This window comes from Salmo salar, chromosome 10, assembly GCF_965601325.2.
Source record: "Salmo salar chromosome 10, fSalSal1, whole genome shotgun sequence".
NCBI lineage: Eukaryota > Metazoa > Chordata > Actinopteri > Salmoniformes > Salmonidae > Salmo > Salmo salar.
In genome coordinates this window covers 37,302,501-37,325,601 of record NC_138300.1, presented here as the reverse complement: position 1 = coordinate 37,325,601, position 23,101 = coordinate 37,302,501, and the positions used below count along the sequence as shown (strand labels likewise).

The window sequence follows — 23,101 nt, the reverse complement described above, 5'->3', positions numbered from 1 at the left end:
AAGACGCGAGATTTCATCTGGAGAGAGAGGGGAGAAAGAGGTCAAAGCACAGGGTAGGGCAGTGTGAGCAGGACCAGCGGTGTCGTTTGACTTAGCAAACGAGGATCGGATATCGTCAACCTTCTTTCAAAATGGTTGACGAAGTCATCCGCAGAGAGGGAGGAGGGGGGGGGGGGGGGGGGGGGGGAGGAGGATTCAGGAGGGAGGAGAAGGTAGCAAAGAGCTTCCTAGGGTTAGAGGAAGATATGATGGTAGATGCAATGCAACAGGAATGACAGTCAAGCAGGTTTGAGTATTGACCGTAAGAGGTGCCACATTGATTCTAAGTGATAATGATGATGACAGATTTACTGTGCAGTTATTTGTTGTTCAGACTGAATAGTGGGGAATAGTGGGGTGCCGTTAGGGAGACAACAAAGTGTTGTATTTACAATCTACTCAACCGGATAGAAGGGTTCTTAGCCATTGAGTCACCAACAATGCAGTTTTAAGAAAAATAAGTGTTAAGAAAGTATTTACTAAAATAAACTGAAGTAAAAAAGAAATAAAAAAGAATTAAAGAGCAACAATAAAATAACAGTAGCGAGGCTATATACAGGGGATATATGTTCTTCCACAGAGCTCTGTGAAGGGAAGTAGCGAATTAGGTGGTCGGCTGAGGTTAAACCCAGAACAATAATGTCTCACACAGACTCTTTTCTCACCCTTTCCTCCGTCTCTTCCTTCCCACCTGGGCTTTCATGTGAAGAGCAATCAGGTTCTCTTGTCTTTCAGTTTCTGTAGTGTATCTCACCAAGAGTCACACATTCGGAGTCGTCCCACACAACACAATAGACAGATTGCCAATCAGTCAGAAAGTGATCAAAGCTTTGTGAGTAAGATGTCTTTGATGTAAGATTTCCTAAGACACAGCGACAGTCCATCTATGGCTTCCAGCGCATGTACACCCTGCAGTGAGAGGGAAGGTGAACAACATCCATGGATTAAGTCTTGCTTTGAAGTGTATTTATTCTTCATATAATACATCTGTGAGCCAGTCAATAGATGGATGACAAGCAAAAGAGCAAAAGTCAAGATCCCAGGTGTGTTTACACATTGACATTGATGTGCATCATTTCCTTTCAGGAAGCACACTGTATATTTTATCTTAATTCAACATATTTGTTTTTCATTCGATCATTATCAGTGTCTTCACAAAACTGGGGTCATTTGTAGCCTAGTAGTAAATATGAGATCAGCTATGCACACTATTCTTTCAGCAGGCAACAGGGAGACATGTGAGAGAGAGAAGGAGAGAGTGTCTGTCTGGAGAGTAGTCAAAGGGAGAATCTGTCTGGCACAGTGTGTATGACCAGATGCCACATCAATGAAACGCTCCACCATCTGGTTCTATTAATACACAGTGCACAAACACACAGAGTAGGAGAAAGGGCGGAGGAACAGGGAGGAGGGGTGTCATGCAAACTAAATCTGTTGCATGCAGTCCATTTACTTTGAAGCAGCGTAACGAAAAGGGCCTCGCACGCAACACTCTCTCCAGGTCCATTAGAGGCCTTTTATCTTACTTTAGAACAATCAGGACAGCTAAGCAAATGAAACAGGTTCTCTCTCTCTTTGCTACCCAGCAACTGAAAAGCTCACAAGCTGGTAAGGGTGGTGGTGAGGGACATTCATTTTCATGTGTCCCTCTATGTTGCTTACTTGCTTTAACGTCATTCGGCATACTTTCCGAACAGCTACAATTCATAAACACCTGTAAACATTGTAGCTGTCGTCATGCAGGATGACCTGAAAACAAAGGCTCAGCTCAGAGAGTATGACTGCTACTTGGCTTGCAGAGCGAGTGATACCCTCTCGGCATGGTTAAGCATTACAGATCAGATCATGAACTGTTAGTCAACCCTGTCTGCTCTGGTACATCTCAACACTAAGCCTCAGTGCTATGCCTTATCTATTGTATCCATCCCAGCCAAATGACACCATTTGCAGGGAAGCGTTTGACTGTCTCTCATCCTTTTGTTAACCTGCCCCTATCATGTGTTCTGGCATCGGCTTTAGAAAGATAAAAGTGTGAGGGTTGAGCCAGTGTTGAGGAGGGCTGAGGAGGGGAGGGCTGAGGAGGGGGGGGCTGAGGAGGGCTGAGGAGGGGAGGGCTGAGGAGGGGGGGGCTGAGGAGGGGGGGGGGTGGCTGAGGAGGGGAGGGCTGAGGTGGGGAGGGCTGAGGAGGGGGGGCTGAGGAGCGCTGAGGAGGGAAGAGCTGAGGTGGGAAGAGCTGAGGAGGGGAGGGCTGAGGTGGGGAGGGCTGAGGTGGGGAGGGCTGAGGAGGGGGGGGGCTGAGGAGCGCTGAGGAGGGAAGAGCTGAGGTGGGGAGGGCTGAGGAGGGAGGGCTGAGGAAGGGAGGGCTGTTAAGGGGAGGACTGACAAGGGGAGGGCTGAGGAGGGAGGGCTGACAAGGGGAGGGCTGAGGAGGGGAGGGCTGAGGAGGGGAGGGCTGTTAAGGGGAGGGCTGAGGAAGGGAGGGCTGAGGAGGGGAGAGATGAGGAGGGGAGGGCTGAGGAAGGGATGAGAGCTCATCTTTGTGTGTGGCAGTGTCTAGGAACTCAGGTGGTTAGTAACAAAAGGAAGCGTTGTGTTTGTTCTTGTTCAGGTAGTTATTGCAATTAATGACACACTAACTGCCACCAAACTGACACAGAACACGGTGCAGCTCTCATCATCTTCCAACTCCTCTTAAGCTCTCAAAGCCAGGGTAATACTAGTATCCTGTTTCTCAAGTCATGTAACTTTGCGAAATGTCTATAAGCACTCAGACAGCTTACTATTTACAAAACCTGTAACTCTGTAACATCTCTATTATGAGGTAGGTGTGATGAGATGTTATCACCTCTTCCAACTTGATAAGTGAGTATCTCAATCAGAAAGACAACTGAAACAGTGAGGTGATGCTAGCCTGGTTCCAGAGCTGTTTGTGCTGTCATACAACGACCATAGGAGTTGGCTATAAAGCACAAACAGATATGGGACCAGGCTAATATTCTGCTGCTTCTGGGTGGTGGTGTTTCATTCCTTTCCCTACAGTGATATAACTAATGTGGGTCATTAAGTGGAAAGCAGGAAATCCATCCTAAGCAGGGCAGTGAGTGACTGTAACTACTTACTGTGTGCTACACTGCCAGACCAGACCAGGCGGAGGCCACTGTTTCCTGTTGAGTAAGAGGGTTGAAAGGACTGAGGCCTCTAGTCTACTACTGGTCTGATACCGGTGACTGTGAAACCCACCTGGGCTGCCGAGCTGAGAAAAACCCCTGTGACCGCACGGCACACAGAGCTAGCTTGAAGTTACAGCAGTTTGACCGCATATGCTTAAATCCCCCAGAGGATTGAGAAATGAGCTGAGGAACCCCCTCCACACACACACACACACACACACACATACACGCACACACACACGCATGCACACACACACACGCACGCACACACACACACGCACGCACGCACGCACACACACACGCACGCACACACACACACACACACACACAAAACCAACTTCCTGTTGCCTGGAGCAGTTCTGTATTTCAGAGTAGAATTAGAGTAGTTGGATCTCAACGACCGACAGCCAATGACTCGCCTGTGTCTAGACAGATCAGAGGCCCCAACTGCAGTAGTAGCTCACTGGATAGGAATCCAGCTAGCCCACAACCCCTCATTGTTATACGACTACCTTGTGCTGCTTCTCTCACGTTGGCTGCACCAGAGAGTTACTTAATTCACAGTCCTCAATGCTATAATGGTGAACATATCTTACCCTACTACACATAAATGCAACCCCCCAGCTTTGCAGTACAGCTGGCAATAAATATGACCTATTTCTTAATAGCTTGATTGGACTATTTTGCTGAACTACACAATTCTGTCAGTATTATGACAAAATATAACTTTCAGTTATTGTGTAAAAGGAAGTACTGTTGAGTTCATATCTAAAGCAGAGCAGACAGGACATTCTCACCAGTTTGAATGCTAACTGAGACAAGACCACCATGCACATACAGAGCATTCAGAAAGTATTCAGACCCCTTGACTGTTTCCACATTTGGTTACTTTACAGCCGAATTCTAAAATGGATTAAATCAACAATAGAAAATCCTCCTCAATCAACACACACTACCCCATAATGACAATGCAAAAACAGGTTTTTAGACAAAAACTGAAATACTTCATTTACATAAGTATTCAGACCCTTTGCTATGAGACATGAAATTGAGCTCAGGTGCATCCTGTTTCCATTGATCATCCTTGACATGTTTCTACAACTTCGAGTCCACCTGTGGTAAATTCAATTGATTGGACATGATTTGGAAAGGCACACACCTGTCTATATAAGGTCCCTCAGGACCTCAGACTGGGGCGAAGGTTCACCTTCCAACAGGACAACGACCCTAAGCAAACAGCCAAGACAACACAGGAGTGGCTTCGGGACAAGTCTCTGAATATCCTTGAGTGGCCCAGCCAGGGCCCGGACTTCAAATCAAATGAAACTTTATTTGTCACATCCGCCAAATACAACAAGTTTAGACCTTACCATGAAACGCTTACTTACAAGCCCTTAACCAACAGTGCAGTTCAAGAAAGAGTTAAGAAAATATTTCCCAAATAAACAAATAAGTAAAAAATGATAAAAAGTAACAAAATAAAAGAACAGGGGGTACCGGTACAGAGTCAATGTACGGGGGTACAGGTTTGTACATGGAGGTAGGGGTAAAGTGACTATGCATAGATAATAAACAGCGAGTAGCAGCAGTGTAAAAACAAAAGTGGGGGTCAATGTAAATTGTCCGGGTGGCCATTTGATTAATTGTTCAGCAGTCTTATGGCTTGGGGGTAGAAGCTGTTAAGGAGTCTTTTGGACCTAGTCTTGACACTCCAGTACCGCTTGCCGTGCAGTAGCAGAGAGCACAGTCTATGACTTGGGTGACTGGAGTCTTTGACAATTTTTAGTGCCTTCCTCTGACACGCCTAGTATATAGGTCCTGGATGTCAGGAAGCTTGGCCCCAGTGATGTACTGGGCCGGAGCACTACCCTCTGTAGTACCTTACGGTCGGATGCCGAGCAGTTGCCATACCAGGCAGTGATGCAACCAGTCAGGATGCTTTTGATGGTGCAGCTGTATAACTTTTTGAGGATATGGGGACCCATACCAAATCTTTTCAGTCTCCCGAGGGAGAATAGGTGTTGTCGTGCCCTCTTCACGACTGTCTTGGTGTGTTTGGACCATGATAGTTTGTTGGTGATGTGGACACCAAGGAACTTGAAACTCTCGACCCGCTCCACTACAGCCCCGTCGATGTTAATGGGGGCCTGATGTGGACACCAAGGAACTTGAAAGTGATTATGCATAGATAATAAACAGCAAGTAGCAGCAGTGTGCAAAACAAACAGAGAGAGGGGGGATGTCAATGTAAATAGTCTGGTGGGCATTTGATTAATTGTTTAGCAGTCTTATGGCTTCGGGGTAGAAGTTGTTAAGGAGCGTTTTGGTCCTAGACTTGGCGCTCCGGTACCGCTTGCCGTGCGGCAGCAGAAAAAACTGTCTATAACTTGGGTGACTGGAGTCTCTGACAATTTTTGGGGCCTTCCTCTGACTTGAACCCGAATCGAACATCTCTGCTTGCACATATAAATGTGCAAGCATTTCTAAAAACCTGTTTTTGCTTCGTCATTATGGGGTATTGTGTGTAGATTGATGAGGGAAAAAAACGATTTCATCCACTTTAGAATAAGGCTGTAACGTAACAAAATGTCAAGGGGTCTGAATACTTTCTGGATGTACTGTACATGTCTTATGAAAGAACAATATTCCAAAGTATAAGTCTCATCAGAATGAGGTGGTTCCACTAACAGATACACTAAGTATCTAATGCTCCTTCCATTTCCTGCTGTGCTGTTTCATTCTGTGGCAAAACAATTGTGTACATCATGTTCAAAGTTCATCTGATGTGTGTAATCCCTTCAAGGTAGCTGGCAGAGAGGAGTGTCACCTTTCCTCTATTTACCACAAGACATTCCTGACTGCCAGAGCTGGAACAAGAGGACATGCAGTGTAAATCAATACTTCCAGGGAACATGCATGAGGGGAATACAGGGTGGGTGACTTGTAAAAAGATGATGCTTCTTTATAATGCATGTCCTTCCTGTTGCATTTAGGATTTAAGCCCTATTAACGATTCCATTCCAGAGCCCTATGCGCCTTGGTCAAAAGTAGTGCACCATATAGGGAATAGGATGCCATTTGGGAAACAGACAAGGACTTCCTTCTAGTAGAACATCATTATGCAATTCAAATGATAGGCTACTACAGAACTAGCAATTCTCAGCCAAATAGCCCAGGGGCCTGTGTACCTTCAGAGTATTTGATTAAGAATGACTGACATCTACGTTGCAAATGACAACAACAAAAGAGGTGGAGGTAAGGTGTATGTCACGTTGCCTATGGACGGAAGGGGTTTGAGTCTCAAAAGCAAACAAAACACAAAAACACCTTAAGTCCCTGTTTGTATTGTACTAATGGAGAGGACTAAGAGCATGAAACTGCAGAGATGAGACACTGACAGCATCCCAAATGATACCATATTCCCTATGTAGTGTACTACAGAGCCCTTAGGGCTCTGGTCAGAAGTAGTGCACAATATAGGGAATAGGGTGCCAATTGGCATACATCCACTGCCAGCAGGCTGAGGTGGGGCCATTGTTGATGACACATCATTTGTCCTATTGGAATGGAATATGGGCATTCTGAGGATGACAACTACACACACACACATTGTTTTCAGTCTCTTATCTATCATATAACATGCATACTCAGTGTTCTTTCTGTTATCTGTCAAACGCTGAACGTCCGATCAACATGACTATATACAGTACTAACTGGGCCGTAACTCATTTAGTTGTAAAAATAAAACGTAAAGTTACTGTAAATTGTTAGCACAAGAACATTGTCTTATATGATGCTACTTTTTATGATAGTATATGGCACAAGAGAAAAGACATTTGTAAAGAGAGTGAAACAGTAAAGTATGTTTTAAAGGACCTTTTGTAAGGGTGAAACAGTAAAGTATGTTTTAAAGGACCTTTTGTAAGGGTGAAACAGTGAAACAGTAAAGTATGTTTTAAAGGACCTTTTGTAAGGGTGAAACAGTGAAACAGTAAAGTATGTTTTAAAGGACCTTTTGTAAGGGTGAAACAGTAAAGTATGTTTTAAAGGACCTTTTGTAAGGGTGAAACAGTGAAACAGTAAAGTATGTTTTAAAGGACCTTTTGTAAGGGTGAAACAGTAAAGAATGTTTTAAAGGACCTTCTGTAAGGGTGAAACAGTGAAACAGTAAAGTATGTTTTAAAGGACCTTCTGTAAGGGTGAAACAGTGAAACAGTAAAGTATGTTTTAAAGGACCTTCTGTAAGGGTGAAACAGTGAAACAAACAGAAGCACAGTGCACCAACAAGATGAATCATGCAGATTTGATGACGCACATGCAATTAATAGTTTAGAGAAAACCCAAACTCATTAAAGTGATTATATGCAAAGCTAGAGTCCATGTACAAGTTCAAGAAGAACCTGTTCAAAGATATGTAAGAGACAATCAACGAGGTGCTATGCGTTCTATGGAAAATAATGAACTTCCAAGGAGTTGCATTATTTTCCAGAGAATGCATAGAGCCCCGAGTTGATTGGGAGACTTATGACTTATGGCTTGAGGGTAGAAGCTGTTAAGAAGCCTTTTGGACCAAGACTTGGCGCTCCGGTACCGCTTGCCGTGCGGTAGCAGAGAGTACAGTCTATGACTAGGGTGGCTGGACTCTTTGGAAATTTTAAGGGCCTTCCTCTGACACCGCCTGGTATAGAGGTCCTGGATGGCAGTGATGTACTGGGCCATACGCACTACCCTCTGTAGTGCCGTGCTTCCGGAGGCCGAGCAGTTGCCATAACAGGCAGTGATGCAACCATTCAGGATGTTCTCGATGGTGCAGCTGTATAACTTTTTGAGGATCTGAGGACCCATGCTAAATCTTTTCAGTCTTGTGAGGGGGAATAGGTGTTGCCGTGCCCTCTTCACAACGGTATTGGGGTGTTTGGACCATGATAGTTCATTGGTGATGTGCACACCAAGGAACTTGAGGCTCTCAACCTGCTCCACTACAGCCCTGTCGATGAGAATGGGGGTGTGCTTGGTCCTTCTTTTCCTGTAGTCCACAATCATCTCCTTTGTCTTGATCACGTTGAGGGAGAGGTTGTTATCCTGGCACAACACTGCCAGGTCTCTGACCTCCTCCCTATCGGCTGTCTCATCGTTGTTTGTGATCAGGCCTACCACTGTTGTGTCGTCTCCAAACTTAATGATGGTGTTGGAGTCGTGCTTGGCCATGCAGTCATGGGTGAACAGGGAGTACAGGAAGGAACTGAGCACGCACCGCTGAGGCGCCCCCGTATTGAGGATCAGCGTGGCAGATGAGCATGCACTTGTTTTCATTAATCATCCTTGAGATGTTTCTACAACTTGATTGGAGTCCACCTGTGGTAAATTCAACTGATTGGAAATGATTTGGAAAGGCACACACCTGTCTATATAAGGTCCCACAGTTGACAGTGCATGTCAGAGCAAAAACCAAGCCATGAGGTCAAAGGAATTTTCCGCAGACCTCCGAGACAGGATTGTGTCATGGCACAGATCTGATGAAGGGTACCAAAAAATGTCTGCAGCATTGAAGGTCCCCAAGAACACAGTGGCCTCATCATTCTTAAATGGAAGAAGTTTGGAACCAACAAGACTCTTCCTAGAGCTGGCCAAACTGAGCAACCGGGGGAGAAGGGCCTTGGTCAGGGAGGTGAACAAGAACCCAATGGTCACTCTGACAAAACTCCAGAGTTCCTCTATGGAGATGGGAGAACCTTCCAGAAGGACAACCATCTCTGCAGCACTCCACCAATCAGGCCTTTATGGTAGAGTGGCCAGACAGAAGCCACTCCTCAGTAAAAAGGCACATGACAGCCCGCTTGGAGTTTGCGAAAAGGCACCTAAAGGATTCAGACCATAAGAAACAAGATTATCTGGTCTGATGAAACCAAGATTGAATTATTTGGCCTGAATACCAAGTGTCACTTCTGGAGGAAACCTGGCACCATCTTCTATGGTGAAGCATGGTGGTGGCAGCATCATACTGTGGGGATGTTTGTCAGTGGCAGGGACTGGGAGACTAGTCAGGATCAAGGGAAAGATGAACAGAGCAAAGTACAGAGAGATCCTTGATGAAAACCTGCTCCAGAGTGCTCAAGACCTCAGACTGGGGCGAGGGTTTACCTTCCGACTCTAACCACACAGCCAAGGCTTCGAGACAAGTCTCTGAATGTCGTTGAGTGGCCCAGCCAGATCCCGGATTTGAACCTGATCTAACATCTCTGGAGATAACTGAAAATAGCTGTGCAGCGATGCTCCACATCCAACCTGTCAGAGCTTGAGAGGATCTGCAGAGAAGAATCAGAGAAACTCCCCAAATATAGGTGTGCCAAACCTGTAGCGTCATACCCAAGAAGAATCAAGGCTGTAATCGCTGCCAAAGGTGCTTCAACAATGTACTGAGTAAAGGGTCTGAATACTTATGTAAATGTGATAGTTTTTTATTTTTAATACATTTGCAAAAATTTCTAAAAACCTGTTTTTGCTTTGTCATAATGCGCTATTGTGTGTAGATTGATGAGGGTAAAAAACTATCGAATACATTTTAGAATACGGCTGTAACGTAACAAAATGTGGAAAAAGTCAAGGGGTCTGAATACTTTCCCGAATGCACTGTATAATACTTCAGATCTGATTCCACACTGGGACACAGGTCAAATGTGCAGCTCACAAAGTCTCTGGTGGTCAGGCTACAACACAACAGACAGTGCACAGTATGCACTAATTGCACAGCTACTCCAGGCATAGGAATAACATATTTTCTGGTCCTAAAGTATATTTTCTTTTACAGGCTACACCTGAATGAGGAAGTAAATATTAGTGTGGTAGACCCTAGTTAAGACTTTAAAACAGTTGGCACTGGAACATTCTTTCCTTATTTGGAGGGAATGTGAAAAGTCTGGAATGAGAATGAGGATGATCTAATCATGGCATCATCAGTAGCACTCTGGGGAAAGGATGGGGGTTGGTGGGGATGCATGATACCATTCCCTATCATGCCACTGTGGAAAGAGAGATTCTCACTAGGCCTACCACCTGACTGATTCTATATCACTGCTAACAGAAGACAGAAGTAAAAAGGGGAGGGAGGGGTAGAGAATAACAAAACAGGCTGACCTCACTGACTGGAATGCCACCCATCCTCCTCCCCCAGAGTGGACTTTAGAGCAGAGGATGGACGCTCGCTCTCTTTCTCTCCGTCTGTCTCTCTGTCCCCCCTCTCTCTCTATATACCTCTCCCCCACCCTCCATCTCTCTCTCTCTCTCTCTCTCTCTCTCTCCTTACCTTCTCTATCCCTCCCCTCTCTCTTTCTGCCCCCCCCCCCCTCTCTGTTGGGAGGGTAAGAGGAAGGAACTGTTGTTCTCATAACAGGCCAGCATGACTTCTCTCTTCTTGGAAGCCACCTGACTGACTGCACCCTAAAATACTGCAGAATTACTCACGGCACTCACCTCTAGCCCTGCTTACAACTCACACAAACATTCACACAAAGGACAAAGTTTGATGCTATTTACACTGCAGTGCATGCACTCAAACATATGCACAGTACATGGAGTGTACAAAACATTAGGAACACCTTCCTAATATTGAGTTGCACACCGTTTGCCCTCAGAACAGCCTCAATTAGTTGGGGCATGGTCTCTACATGGTGTCGAACGCGTTCCACAAGGGCGCTGGCCCATGTTGACTCCAATGCTTCCCACAGTTGTGTCAAGTTGGCTGGATGTCCTTTGGGTTGTGGAACATTCTTGATACACACAGGAAACATTTGAGTGTGAAAAACCCAGCATGTTTGCAGTTCTTGACACACTCAAACCAGTGCGCATGGCACCTTCTACCATACCCCGTTCAAAGGCACTTCAATCTTTTGTCTTGCCCGTTGACCCTCTGAATGGCACACATACACAATCCATGTCTCAATTGTCTCAAGGCTTAAAAGTCCTTCTTTAACCTGTCTCCTCCTCTTCATCTACACTGATTGAAGTGGATTTAAACAGTGACATCAATAAGGGATCATAGCTTCACCTGGATTCACCTGGTCAGTCTATGTCATGGAAAGAGCAGGTGTTCCTAATGTTTTGTACACAGTGTATTATGATACTCATTGATATTCAGTTAAGCAACATGGGAAAAACAAAATAGTCATGAATAAAAGAGACAAAAAATACAGACTATTTACAGTTATTTTATACAGCTATTTCTGTGCACCGTGCTAAACCTGGAATACTGTATGTGAGAGTCAGTGTGGACAAGATGCTCACATGCAGAATAAAGAGCTGTATAGGAAAACTGCCTGCCTTCCTATTCCATATACTGTACATTCAATGACACCATTCATATGAAGCTGCTAAATATGTTGCTAATTTACAGATGGTCATCTTTCAACATTCTGTGGTCTTCGGGACTATCTGAAGATCTGTATACGTACATAGATGTGTGCACTTAACTCTGATGATCACCTAAATCATGTATTGATGTCAATGGATGATTTGTGCAAAAACTAGATATGTGCACAGATCTCAAGTTAGAAATCAGGCCTATTATACAGTGCATTCGGAAAGTATTCAGACCCATTCACTTTTTCCACATTTTGTTACGTTACAGCTTTATTCTAAAATGTATTAAAATAAATAAAAAATCTCATCAATCTACACACAATACCCCATAATGACAATGCGAAACTAGTGAGACTAGTCAGGATTAAGGGAAAGATAGATGGAGCAAAGTACATAGAAATTCTTGATGAAAACCTGCTCCAGAGCGCTCAGAACCTCAGACTGGGTCAAAGGTTCACCTTCCAACAGGACAACAACCCTAAGTACACTGCCAAGGCGACGCAGAAGTGGCTTCGGGGCAAGTCTCTGAATGTCCTTGAGTGGCCCAGCCAGAGCACGGACTTGAACCTGATCGATCATCTCTCTGGAGAGACCTGAAAATAGCTGTGCAGCAACACTCCCCATCCAACCTGTCAGAGCTTGAGAGGATCTGCAGAGAAGAATCAGAGAAACTCCCCAAATACAGGTGTTGCCAAGCTTGTAGCGTCATACCCAAGAAGAATTAAGGCTGTAATCGCTGCCAAAGGTGCTTCAACAAAGTACTCAGTAAAGGGTCTGAATACTTATGTAAATGTGATATTTCAGTTTTAAATGTTTTATAAATTTGCTAAACTTTTTCTAAAAACCTGTTTTTGCTTTGTCATTGTGGGGTATTGTGTGTAGATTGATGAAAACAACGTCATCCATTTTAGAATAAAGCTGTAACGTAACAAAATGTGGAAAAAGCTAAGGGGTCTGAATACTTTCCGAATGCACTGTATGATGATGTTTTGCTGTGCAGATCAGTCTGAACCTTGTCGTTGACTTCAATGTCACATGGATCATGGACAAGCATTTTTCATTTAGTTTCTTGGAAATCATCGCATGACTCCAGCAAACTGAAAACAAAACAGTTCCTCAAACTGAACGGGGTGGGTCAATATCCCTTTTCTCCCAGTGAGACGGAGAGTGTCAGGTTACAAGTAGAGAGAGTGTCAGGTTACAAGTAGAGGGCAAGAGAGAGAGAAAGACAGACAGAGACAGAGACAGAGCGAGAAGATTCTAAAACTAGTGCCCTCTACAGCTGTAGGATCCTAATTTGACCCAGTCTCCTACAGCTGTATGTGCACAAGATCATAGGAAAGGCTATATGAGAGAAAAAAGCATGCAGTGCCTCGTGTTGGAGACAGATAGAGATTGCGGGGAAGTAAGAAATGACATTTTCTTTTGTACGGTAGGACAGTGTTGTGGTACTCGAGTCCGGTCTCAAGACCACATATTGAGTGTCTTGGTCTTGTGTCGTGTTGGATCCAATTTACTCCATTTTACTCGGTCTTGGACAATGAGGACTTGTAATTTCTTTCCGAGACCAGCGGAGTATAAAAACGTGGAATTATCAGCTCCCATTCAGTCAGCGCATAAAACCGCGTTTGCTATATCCACACTCCTTTCATGACTAAGTAATATCTTATCGCCTATAGAAACCTGGACTTCCTACATTACTCGTAACATTACTGTCCCTTCGTTACTTTGTCGTGCTGGTCAGAATTTCCTTGATTCGCTGGTAGGGAAGAGTGATGGAAATTGTTTGAAAGTTGAGCACTATTAGTAAGGGGAGACCAGGGGAAGTTGGAACATATTTTCTATTTGTATCTATTATAGACCTGTTCAGGTTAGTGATCATTTGTAGACTGGCTCTATTCGCCCTCATCATGCATATTTTCACCATTATGAATGTCTATGTTCTTCTGAAATTTGAACACAGAAATACTGGACATTTTGAACTTTTATTATGGTGGCAATTTGACACAGCAAGGCGAATTGGTCCGGACCCCCACCCCTCCTGTTCTCGGTCTTGACTTGGTCTCGAACCCCTCACCCCCTCCCGTTCTCGGTCTTGACTTGGTCTCGAACCCCTCACCCCCTCCCGTTCTCGGTCTTGACTTGGTCTCGGACCCCTCACCCCCTCCCGTTCTCGGTCTTGACTTGGTCTCCTACCCCTCACCCCCTCCCGTTCTTGGTCTTGACTTGGTCTCGTACCCCTCACCCCCTCCCGTTCTCGGTCTTGACTTGGTCTCGGACCCCTCACCCCCTCCCGTTCTCGGTCTTGACTTGGTCTCGAACCCCTCACCCCCTCCCGTTCTCGGTCTTGACTTGGTCTCGTACCCCTCACCCCCTCCCGTTCTCGGTCTTGACTTGGTCTCGAACCCCTCACCCCCTCCCGTTCTCGGTCTTGACTTGGTCTCGTACCCCTCACCCCCTCCCGTTCTCGGTCTTGACTTGGTCTCGAACCCCTCACCCCCTCCTGTTCTCGGTCTTGACTTGGTCTCGGGGTAGGAGTCAGTCGACTGGGGTAAGAGTCAGTCTCTCTCACATTGCCATTATGTGTAACTGGCTGAGAGCCAGGTATGCGTCCTTGATTCACATGATTTCAATTCACTTCAGGAAGTAGCTATAGCAATTTGTCTCTGGCCAGAAGCCTGGCCGAAAAACACAATGACAAACAGTGCAACGTTGGTTGCCTAAAGCATTACTGCAAGTCAATAGCTACTCTCATAAGGGGAAAATCCTAACTTCAAATTTTCACTATGTCTCCCATTGACATCAATGCATGACTGACCAGGAGCCGGTTTCCCAAATGTATCTTAAGGCTAAGTTCATCATTATGCTTTTGGGAAACCAGGCCCTCAATAGTAGCCACTGGGCAAAAACAATAATGTTTCCACATAATTTCAACCAAAAAAAGCAATGTGATGACGTTGAATCAACGCTGAAAACAGATTTTTTTTTTTCCCCAAATCCAATCAACACATTTTTTTTCACCTAACGTTTTACCTAAAACATGGTGATATTTTTGGTTGATTTCACGTTGAAGTCACGTTACTTGAAAACTCAACCAAATGTAAATCAAATCTAGATGTTGACCTGACGTCTGTGCCCAGTGGGTAAGGATTTTCCCCATAGTACGAACAGTATTGGTTCGAAGGCTCTAGCTTTGAGCCAGTGCCTAATGGAGCGTATTACCACAGGGGAGTTGTTAACAGGTTGTGATGGGGCTGCATTACACTGATAACAACCCCCAGGGGAACGAGGAGAACAGAGAATAGCCCCCCTCCAGGAATGAGACTGAGAGGTCCCTCCCTCTCCCCCTACTTTGCCCTACTTTTACTGCCAGTTGTGCATGCATCAGTGGGCTAGGAGGATGGCCTGACCTACCAAGATATCAATCGATCCATCCTACCCAGACAAAGTAGCCTACTGTTTTTTTTTAATTATTATTTCACCTTTATTTAACCAGGTAGGCTAGTTGAGAACAAGTTCTCATTTGCAACTGCGACCTGGCCACGGCTGTCTCGGTCTTGGTTTAACTATTAGAGATTTTAAAATAGAGTTATATTTTCAATCTAGGTTGAGATACCTCACTAAAAAGCCACACAACAGGCAATGACAGACAGGAACATTCCAATAATCAAAGAACCTGTAGCCTGAGCCAATGCAGTGCCTGAAGCTTTCACCTGGTCTAGAACCTGTAGGCACTAGACAGCACTCACACCAGCTAAGACCTGACAGAGACTCTCCAGGCCCAGCCATGGCAGTGGAACCAGCATGTCGCATCCACCCATCGCACATGACATGGACTTTAATGGCTCACAGTGACGTGTGAGACAAAGGTGTGGACTACAGGAAAAAGAGGACCGCGCAGCCCCCATTCTCATCGACTGGGCTGTAGTGGAGCACACTGAGAGCTTTAAGTTCCTTGGTGTCCACATCACCAACAAACTAACATGGTCCAAGCACACCAAGACAGTCGTGAAGAGGGCACGACAAAACCTATTCCCCCTTAGGAGACTGAAAAGATATGTCATGGGTCCTCAGATCCTCAAAAGGTTCTACAGCTGCACCATCGAGAGCATCCTGACTGGTTGCATCACTGCCTGGTATGGCAACTGCTCAGCCTCCTGAAGCAAGGCACTACAGAGGGTAGTGTGAATGGCCCAGTACATCACTGGGGCCAGGAAGGCCCTAAAAATGATCAAAGACTCCAGCCACCCTAGTCAAAGACTGTTCTCTCTGCTACCGCACGGCAAGCGGTACCAGAGTGCCAAGGCTAGGTCCAAGAGGCTTCTAAACAGCTTCTACCCCCAAGCCATAAGACTCCTGAACACCTAATCAAATGGCTACCCAGAATATTTGCATTGCCCCACCCTCCCCCTCCCCATCTTTTACACCGCTGCTACTCTCTGTTGTTATCATCTATGCATAGTCACTTTAATAACTCTACCTACATGTACATATTACCTCAACTAACCGGTGCCCCCGCACATTGACTTTGTACTGGTACCCCCCTGTATATAGTCTAGAAGTCGACCGATTAATCGGAATGGCCGATTATTTAGGGCCGATTTCAAGTTTTCATAACAATCGGTATCGTTATTTTTGGACACCGATTTTTTTTTTTACACCTTTATTTAACTAGGCAAGTCAGTTAAGAACACATTCTTATTTTCAATGACGGCCTAGGAACGGTGGGTTAACTGCCTTGTTCAGGGGCAGAACGACAGATTTTTACATTGTCAGCTCGGGGATTCGTTTTTGCAACCTTCCGGTTACACGTCCAATGCTCTAACCACCTGTCTTACATTGCACTCCACGAGGAGCCTGCGTGGCGGGCTGACTACCTGTTACGCGAGGGCAGCAAGAAGCCAAGGTAAGTTGCTAGCTAGCCTTAAAGTTATCTTATAAAAAACAATCAATCTTAACATAATCACTAGTTAACTACACATGGTTGATGATATTACTAGTTTATCTAGCGTGTCCTGCGTTACATATAATCGATGCGGTGCCTGTTAATTTGTCATTGAATCACAGCCTACTTCGACAAACGGGTGATGATTTAACAAGCGCATTTGCGAAAAAAGCACTGTCGTTGCACCAATGTACCTAACCATAAACATCAATGCCTTTCTTTAAAATCAATACACAAGTATATATTTTTAAACCAGCATATTTAGTTAATATTGCCTGCTAACATGAATTTCTTTTAACTAGGGAAATTGTGTCACTTCTCTTGCGTTCCGTGCAAGCAGTCAGGGTATACGCAGCAGTTTGGGCCGCCTGGCTCATTGCGAACTGTGTGAAGTCCATTTATTCCTAACAAAGGCCGTAATTAATTATGACATAACATTGAAGGTTGTACAATGTAACAGCAATATTTAGACTTAGGGATGCCACCCGTTAGATAAAATACGGAACGTTTCCGTATTTCACTGAAAGAATAAATGTTTTGTTTTCGAAATTAGTTTCCGGATTCGACCATTTTAATGACCAAAGGCTCGTATTTCTGTGTGTTATTATGTTATAATTAAGTCTATGATTTGATAGAGCAGTCTGACTGAGCGATGGTAGGCACCAGCAGGCTCGTAAGCATTCATTCAAACAGCACTTTCGTGCGTTTGCCAGCAGCTCTTCGCAATGCTTCAAGCATTGTGCTGTTTATGACTTTAAGCCTATCAACTCCCGAGATTAGGCTGGTGTAACCGATGTGAAATGGCTAGCTTGTTAGCGGGGTGCGCGCTAATAGCGTTTCAAACGTCACTCGCTCTGAGACTTGGAGTAGTTGTTCCCCTTGCTCTGCATGGGTAACGCTGATTCGAGGGTGGCTGTAGTCGATGTGTTCCTGGTTCGAGCGCAGGTAGGAGCGAGGAGAGGAACGGAAGCTATACTGTTACACTGGCAATACTAAAGTGCCTATAAGAACATCCAATAGTCAAAGGTATATGAAATACAAATCGTATAGAGAGAAATAGTCCTATAATTCCTAGAATAACTACAACCTAAAACTTCTTACCTGGGAATATTGAAGACTCATGTTAAAAGGAACCACCAGCTTTCATATGTTCTCATGTTCTGAGCAAGGAACTTAAATGTTAGCTTTTTTACATGGCACTTATTGCACTTTTACTTTCTTCTCCAAAACTTAGTTTTTGCATTATTTAAACCAAATTGAACATGTTTCATTATTTATTTGAGGCTAAATTGATTTTATTGATGTATTATATTAAGTTAAAATAAGTGTTCATTCAGTATTGTTGTAATTGTCATTATTACAAATAAATAAATAAAAAAATTGGCCGATTAATCGGTATCGGCTTTTTTTGGTCCTCCAATAATCGGTAACGGCGTTGAAAAATCATAATCGGTCGACCTCTAATATAGTCTCGCTACTGTTATTTTACTGCTGCTCTTTAACTACTTGTTACTTTTATCTCTTATTCTTATCCATATTTTTTTTAACTGCATTGTTGGTTAGGGGCTCGCAAGTAAGCATTTCACTATAAGGTTGTATTTGTATACCTGTTGTATTTGGCGCATGTGACCAGTACATTTTGATTTGATTTGTGTGTGTGTGTGAGAGTAGTGTCTCCTCCAGACTAGACAGCATAACAGGCACGGTGCTAGCATTAGTATTCCAATGATAATGGAGTGTGACACAAACAAGCCTTGAAGCCCTGTCTGGTATGGTCTGGTATGGTTGTCTCAGATCAGCTGCCAGGGACCAGACTATATTCTACCCTCTCAGACAGACAGACAGAAACCTGCACCGGTGACTTAGCTGTAGAACATATGACATTCTTCCCTGATGCCATTCATGCAAAGAAGCTATCTTTTTTCCTTATTCTGATGGCATTCAGTTTAAACAGGAATGTGAGTCTGTCTATAACCAAAGAATGCTGCACCTGTCACATGGCCCAATGACATGGCATCTGGCTCCACAACATGCCAATCAGTGCTTTTTTAGTTGAAAATAGTTTGTGTATAGAACGCTCAAATTCAAACTGAATGCAATCAGGAGGCAGAGTAAACACTTACATGTGCACGTACACACTAATGCACACACACACACACTCCTGTCAAGAGCCAGAAGCCATGCAGTCAGTCAGTGCCCCCCAGCTGTATTTGCTGAGCTGGGATCAAGTCTTATCAGACAGGAAGCAGAACCCCTCAACGGTCTCTCCCTCGCAATGCTACTGAAGCAGGCAGCAGCCCTGTGAACACACACACACACAAACACAAACTAAGGCAACGTCCAGCCAAATCATCCACTGTACAGGCAGAATGGACACGTTTGAGTCGGTCAGCGAGACCAGACCCTGCTCTAAACAGGTACAGAGACGAGGGGGGAGAGACCAGACCCTGCTCTAAACAGGTACAGAGACGAGGGGGGAGAGACCAGGCCCTGCTCTAAACAGGTACAGAGACAAGGAGAGAGAGACCAGACCCTGCTCTAAACAGGTACAGAGACAAGGAGAGAGACCAGACCCTGCTCTAAACAGGTACAGAGAAGAGGAGGGAGAGACCAGACCCTGCTCTAAACAGGTACAGAGACAAGGAGAGAGAGACCAGACCCTGCTCTAAACAGGTACAGAGACAAGGAGAGAGAGACCAGACCCTGCTCTAAACAGGTACAGAGAAGAGGAGGGAGAGACCAGGCCCTGCTCTAAACAGGTACAGAGACAAGGAGAGAGAGACCAGACCCTGCTCTAAACAGGTACAGAGACAAGGAGAGAGACCAGCCCCTGCTCTAAACAGGTACAGAGAAGAGGAGGGAGAGACCAGGCCCTGCTCTAAACAGGTACAGAGAAGAGGAGGGAGAGACCAGACCCTGCTCTAAACAGGTACAGAGACAAGGAGAGAGACCAGACCCTGCTCTAAACAGGTACAGAGACAAGGAGAGAGACCAGACCCTGCTCTAAACAGGTACAGAGACGAGGAGAGAGACCAGACCCTGCTCTAAACAGGTACAGAGACAAGGAGAGAGAGACCAGACCCTGCTCTAAACAGGTACAGAGACAAGGAGAGAGACCAGACCCTGCTCTAAACAGGTACAGAGACAAGGAGAGAGACCAGACCCTGCTCTAAACAGGTACAGAGACAAGGAGAGAGACCAGACCCTGCTCTAAACAGGTACAGAGACAAGGAGAGAGACCAGGCCCTGCTCTAAACAGGTACAGAGAAGAGGAGAGAGATATCAGACCCTGCTCTAAACAGGTACAGAGACAAGGAGAGAGACCAGACCCTGCTCTAAACAGGTACAGAGACGAGGAGAGAGAGACCAGACCCTGCTCTAAACAGGTACAGAGATGAGGAGAGAGAGACCAGACCCTGCTCTAAACAGGTACAGAGACAAGGAGAGAGTCTAACAGCTTCACTGTATGTGTGGGTCTGACAGGGTGGATGTTGGTTTGTTTTATATGTCTAACTGCTGTGCCAAATACGCATCAAATGATCCTATAAACATGTTCTGAATAACCTTGCAGAAGAAGTACTCTAGGACCAAGATTACACTGACCACTGATGCTTTTCTTCCTTAGCAGCAGCCCAAGTCAACCTACTCTTTATTCTTGTGCTTTTCTGTAAGTTGGCATGTTCCTCCAGCATTGACATGCATAAGCTCACCACATAGTGATGCAGCTGAGGAGGATGGGTTTTCCTGGTGTCGGGTTCAAACTCCACCGGGAGTACAAGGAAGTATTCATTCAAGTTATGAGATCTCAGGGAGAAGGTATGTGAGGGCTAGTGTTGGTGGTTAGTTGGGAGTTACTGTGGATACGTCTCAAATAGCACCCTATTCCCTATATACTGCACTACGTTTGACCAGAGTCCTATGGCACTCTATTCTCTATGGGCCCTGGTTAAATGTAGTGCACTAAATAGGCAATAGGGTGCCATTTGGGCCAAACATACACTAAAACACCAATTGAACACAGTATCTGATTCTGCAACACTCTGTTGCACCACCCAGATTCAACCCCTAATGAACTTTTATCAAAAACTGCAAAGCTGCAAACCACCAACTCCGCAATGCTGGGAGATGGATGCAATTAAACATAACTTATTCATGGATTGTCAAATCTGGTATGGTAGGATCTAACGGTTGATATCAGTCACAGAGTTGGAAAACAGAATCAAAAGGAAAAAGGAAAAAGCAGCTCCTGCAGGAATTCAAGGCATGCGGACGGTCGGTGGCTGGGCAGATTCTTCAGAGCCACATCAAGATCCTGATTAAGTACCAAATGGCACTCTATTCCCAATTTAGTGCACTACTTTTGAACAGGGCCCATAGGGAATAGAGTGCCATTGGACTCTGGTCATAAGTAGTGCACTATATAGGGAATAGGGTGCCATTTGGGACGTAGCCCAGGTTACTAATGCAGCAGGTCTACATATAGAACACTTCCTCCCCTAACTGGCATTGTGCAGATGAGACAATAGCAGACTTCTCCAGGGATTTGTGTAATCCCACTATGTACAGACACAGAACTAGACCGTGGGCTATTAATAAATGCTATATTTATACGTTTTTTATGATATACTGTAAGTGCATTGTCCACCGCAAACATGCATTATCACATAAAGAAAGGAAAACATAATTCACTGCACTTCACCTTTGTAACACAGCAGTTATGTTAAATACAGTACAAAATGTCCACACAGTGAAAGCCATCTGCGTTGCGCTGCACAGTACAGTAGAGTACAGGGTGTCATCTGAATGACCTGTGGTGTAAGATAGATTTATGAAGCTGTTGCTGTGCTGTGGTGTCCTACTTCTATAAAGTCCATAGTGGACTACATTACAGCTGTGCTAAACAACGCATGCACAGGTCAAGGGCAGCGAGAGGCCAGTGTGAGAGGTTACAGAGCAGCCATCTAACACCTAGACTTCCATTCTAAGTATGTATCCCAAACGGCACCCTATTCTCTATATAGTGCACTCATTTTAACCAAAAGTAGTGCACTACAGTATATAGGGAATAGGGTGCCATATAGGGTGCCATTTGGGGTCCACACAAAATCTCTAGAGCCTAGTTAGTGGTGCAGGTGGATATCTTACTAAGATAGAAAGTGCTACCTATAACTGCACCCATAGCCTATAACTCCACCCATAGCCTGACAAGCCACATTTAGCACAGAGCATTTCTTCAGAGCAGAAAATTCTGAGGAAAGTAGTTCTGCAGGGGAACAGATAGCCAGCTGTTTGAACAGGGGGGACTGCTCTACTGGCCTTGTATCTCTGTGAGCCACCTGGCAGTGAGGGAGAAGGGACAGCCTCCTGTTGGCCTAACTGAGATATGCGAACAATGAGCAGCAGTGCCTCAGGGGTTTGGGGAGGAGAGGGTTAGAGAAGAGGGGGTTGGGGAGGAGAGAGGAAGAGAAGAGGGGTTTGGGGAGGAGAGGGTTAGAGAAGAGGGGTTTGGGGAGGAGAGGGAAAGAGAGGAGGGGTTTGGGGAGAGGAAGAGAAGAGGGGTTTGGGGAGGAGAGGAGAGGGGAAGAGAAGAGGGGTTTGGGGAGGAGAGGGGAAGAGAAGAGGGATTTGGGGAGGAGAGGGTTAGAGAAGAGGGGTTTGGGGAGGAGAGGGAAAGAGAGGAGGGGTTTGGGGAGAAGAAGAGAAGAGGGGTTTGGGGAGGAGAGGGGAAGAGAAGAGGGATTTGGGGAGGAGAGGGGAAGAGAAGAGGGGTTTGGGGATGAGATGGGAAGAAAGAAGGGGTTTGGGGAGGAGAGGGGAAGAGAAGAGGGGTTTGGGGAGGAGAGAAGAGAAGAAGAGAGGAGGACGGGGCATTCTGCTCTGTCTATCTTTTCGAGATCAAAACAGACCTATAATATCAAAGATCCACCACCATATTTTACAGTAGGTATTGGGTTCTTTTCTGCATATGCATTCTCATTTCGACACCAAACCCACCACTGGTGGTATTGAGGAGTATACCACCTCAGTCATATCCCAACCAGAAGCCATGGATTACAGGCAACATCCGCACCGAGCTAAAGACTAGAGCTGCTGCTTTCAAGGAGTGGGACACTAATCTGGACGCTTATAAATAATCCCGCTATGTCCTCAGACGAACCACCAAACAGGGAAAGCGTCAATCCAGGACTGAGATTGAATCCTACTACACTGGCTCTGATGCTCGTCGGATGTGGCAGGGCTTGCAAACTATTACGGACTACAAAGGGATACCCAGCTGCGAGCTGCCCAGTGACGCGAGCCTACCAGACAAGCTAAATGCCTTTTATGCTCGCTTTGAGGAAAGCAACACTGAAGCATGCACGAGAGCAACAGCTATTCCGGACGACTGTGTGATCATGCTTTCCGCTGCCAATGTGAGCAAAACCTTTAAACAGGTCAAGGATTACCAGTGCGTGTACTCAGAGCATGCGCGGACCAAATGGCAAGTGTCTTCACTGACATTTTCAACCTCTCCCTGACCGAGTCTGTAATACCTAAATGTTTCAAGCAGACCACCATTGTCCCCCTGCCCAAGAATGCGAAGGTAACCTTG

General features: G+C 45.3%; 1 protein-coding gene across 4 annotated transcripts in view; it reads right to left on the bottom strand.

The window, feature by feature from the left end:
• Window positions 1-23,101, bottom strand: part of LOC106560325 (guanine nucleotide-binding protein G(I)/G(S)/G(O) subunit gamma-12) — a 58,545-nt gene that overhangs the window by 14,590 nt on the left and 20,854 nt on the right. Inside the window, exon 1 of one of the 4 annotated variants that reach the window (XM_014123132.3) lies at window positions 10,344-10,427. The exons of the other annotated variants lie outside the window; for them this stretch is intronic. The gene's annotated coding sequence lies outside the window, so the exon portion shown is untranslated. Of the gene's footprint in view, window positions 1-10,343; window positions 10,428-23,101 lie in introns of those variants that run through there. 4 annotated transcript variants of the gene reach the window in all.